The sequence below is a fragment of the Oryza glaberrima genome, chromosome 10 (genome assembly GCF_000147395.1).
Source record: "Oryza glaberrima chromosome 10, OglaRS2, whole genome shotgun sequence".
Classification (NCBI taxonomy): Eukaryota; Viridiplantae; Streptophyta; class Magnoliopsida; order Poales; family Poaceae; genus Oryza; species Oryza glaberrima.
Genome location: NC_068335.1, coordinates 3,036,679 through 3,040,145, shown reverse-complemented (window position 1 = coordinate 3,040,145; position 3,467 = coordinate 3,036,679).

Genomic DNA, 3,467 nt, shown 5'->3' with positions numbered 1-3,467 from the left:
TCTGGGAAAGACTCTGACTCGACTAATATGGAAGCAGATTCCTCAAAAGAAACCGAGCCGACTGTAAAAGATCACTCGAGTGATAATCCGCAGGCCAGCGACAATGTAAAACCTAGCAATGAACCCACGACCGCAAGCCAGTTGGCCAAAGCTGGAGTCGGAGTTAACCAGGAGCCCCCGACTGGAAACCAGTCGGATGCAGGGCCAAGCCAAAAAATTCCCGAGGTTGAAGCTCAAACAAACAGTCCTCCTGGAAAGGATGCTGGCAATGAGTCAGAAACCAGATCTCCCGTGAAGACACAAGAGTCCACTCGTCCCCAACCGGGAATCATCACAGGTAAACACACTATCTGAAGTCATTTCGATCCAACAGACTTTATTTGATCGCCTCATCTTTATTCATGGATACACTAGGGCTAATGATTGGTGATGAAGAAGAGATCCTCCGGATACAAGCAGCTGAGGATTCGCGCCCTCCCATTCTGGTCAAGTGGTGGGATGACAACATGCAGCCTCAAGGAATCGTAATAAATAAGCAAAAAGAAGATGAAGAAGTATGCTTGCTGAAAAAGGCGCTCAGCCAAGCCACCCGCATTGTAAATGTAAGCTGTTTGGCGCCTGATCTCAACCATCTCGTTTGCCATTTAGTCCAGGCGCTAATTAAACTGTCTTGCAGAGTATTCATCTTAGGAACGAAGCTAAAACGACAACCTTAGAGAGGTTAGTCCCTCATCTCGGGACCCTCGAAGCCACCAGGAATCAGCTGCACGAGACAAAAGAGCTTGCCAGGAAGAATGAACATGATCTGAGGGATCGGATTGCTGAGCTCCAGGAATCCAATTTTGAACTGAGCGGCTCATCAAAAGGTACACACAAACTCTGCCCAACTAACTTATGTTGTTATCTTTGTAATCTTGATTAACCAGAGTCAATGTAGTGCAAGCTGCCAAGATATCTCAACTGGAGAAGCAGATTCAAATTCTGGAAAATGATAAGGCAGAACTGGCAAGACAGAGGGACTCAGCTTTAAAGGAGGTCGAAGGTATCAATAATCAATACCTCAAAAGCCATTATCTTCTATATGCTGATTCGTTAATGTGAATCTGTGGATGCAGACCGCAAGATCAAGTCCCAAGCACAGTTTGATGTCTTAGTTGACAAGATCAATAGGCTTGAAGGGGCCAGGGACAAAGTCGCTAATGCCGCTACTCCACTCATCCAAGCCATGTTCTTCAATAACGCCGGTCCGAGTACACTTGATGCTGCCGAAATCTTCGACAAGCTAAGAAGCTGCTCTTGACCTCATCAATGATGTGCAAAAAGCCGCTGACAAGATTGCTGCTGACTTGGTTGAGAGATTCCAAGATGTCGACCTTCGGCCGACTGGGTCTGATAATTCTGATGATGAAAAAACTGATACTGATTGATATAACAATAATTTTGATGATTAATGATGATGGAGGCTCAATTTGTATAATACTGATGAATTTATGCTATGCGTGGTGTTCCATACTTAGCTTCTCATTTCTTAAAAGCCTTTGTCAAGCCTTATTGAGCCGAAAACCCGCAAAAGCTATTAAAAACCTTCAGTCCTCATTGACTAAGTCGAAAGACCAAACAGGGCAATGATAAATCAAGTAAGCAAATTGAATTGATAAACATCACACTCCATTATTATCATAGTAGCCCCCCGACTGAAAACTTGAAGAAAAAACTTGAAGTTAGCAGTCAAAGAGGAAAGATACAAACGAAATGCCTAAGCATAAAATCGACGAAGGTGTTCAATATTCCAAGAATTGTTGATAAGAGTACCATCCTCGCGCTTGAGTTGATAAGAACCTAGCCGAGTGACTCCAGCAATTATGAACGGTCCTTCCCATAAGGGAGATAATTTATGCCGATCCTGTGTGGTTTGAATTTTCCTCAGAACCAGGTCGCTGACTAAAAAGGCTCGCGATCGAACATTCCGATTATGATAACGGCGCAACCCTTGCAAATACCGAGTCGACTGAATTAAAGCTGCTTCACGGGCTTCTTCTAGTCGATTGATGTCGTCTACTCGGCCCTCTTCATAACGCTCCTCGTTGAAGTTCCGAAATCGTAGTGATTCATATTCCACTTCACTTGGCAATATTGCTTCTGCACCACAAACCAAAAAGAACGGCGACTGGCCGGTAGCCCGACTTGGAGTAGTGCGTAAAGACCAAAGTACGGACGGCAGCTGATCTACCCACTTGCCAGCATAGTAACGTAGTCGGTAGAAAACTCGTGCTTTTATCCCTTGAAGTACCATGCCATTGGCGCGCTCAACTTGTCCATTACTCATGGGGTGTGCCACGGAGGCATAACAAATTTTAATGCCGAAGTCTTCACAAAAGTCTTTAAATGCTCCGCCAGTGAATTGAGTGCCATTATCAGTGATGATCCGATTAGGTACCCCGAACCGATGCACAATGTTGATGAAAAAATCCCTAGCTTTATCTGTTGTGATCATGATGACCGGTTTAGCCTCAATCCACTTGGAGAATTTGTCGATAGCCACAAAGAGATGCGTGTAACCGCCGACTGCCCTTTTAAACGGGCCAACCATGTCAAGCCCCCAGACCGCAAATGGCCAGGACAACGAGATGGTTTGCAACTCTTGGGCTGGCAGATGAATTTGTCTGGCAAAAAATTGACAACCTTCGCATGTCCGCACAATCTTGTCAGCATCAGACACAGCTGTAGGCCAGAAAAAACCTTGCCGGTAAGCTTTGCCGACAATGGTCCGTGCAGCAGCATGATTACCACAAATACCAGAATGTATATCCTTCAACAATTGTCTCCCTTCTTCCAAAGACATGCAGCGCTGCAGTATTCCTGATGTACTTTTCTTGTACAGCTCAGTCTTATGAATAATGTAAAGTCTGCTACGCCTGGAAATCCACTCGGCTTCATTTTTGTCTTGAGGGAGTTCTTGTTTGGTCAAAAATTTTATGAGAGGTTCTCTCCAGTCGGTTTCGATCATGCTTACGCCTTGAGTATCCATGGTTTCAATTGTTTCTTTTCTAGGTACGGTTGGTTCGTAAAGATGTTCGACGAACACATCAGAAGGGGCTGCTTCCCGTTTTGAACCAAAATTGGCCAGTCTGTCGGCTGCCTCATTGTTATGTCGGAGGACATGGGTGAGCTCAAGTCCATCGAATTTGTCTTCCAACTTGCGTACCTCTTGTCGATAAGCGGTCATATTATCATCTAAACAGGACCACTCTTTCATGACTTGATTAACAACCAACTGAGAGTCTCCACGGACGATTAATCGGCGAATGCCTAGAGAGATGGCAATCCTTAATCCATGGAGTAGCGCCTCGTATTCCGCCACGTTATGGGACACAGAAAAATGTATCCACAATACGTAGCTCAATCTTTCTCCAGTCGGGGAAATTAAAACAACCCCAGCTCCAGTGCCTGTAAGCCTCTTCGACCCA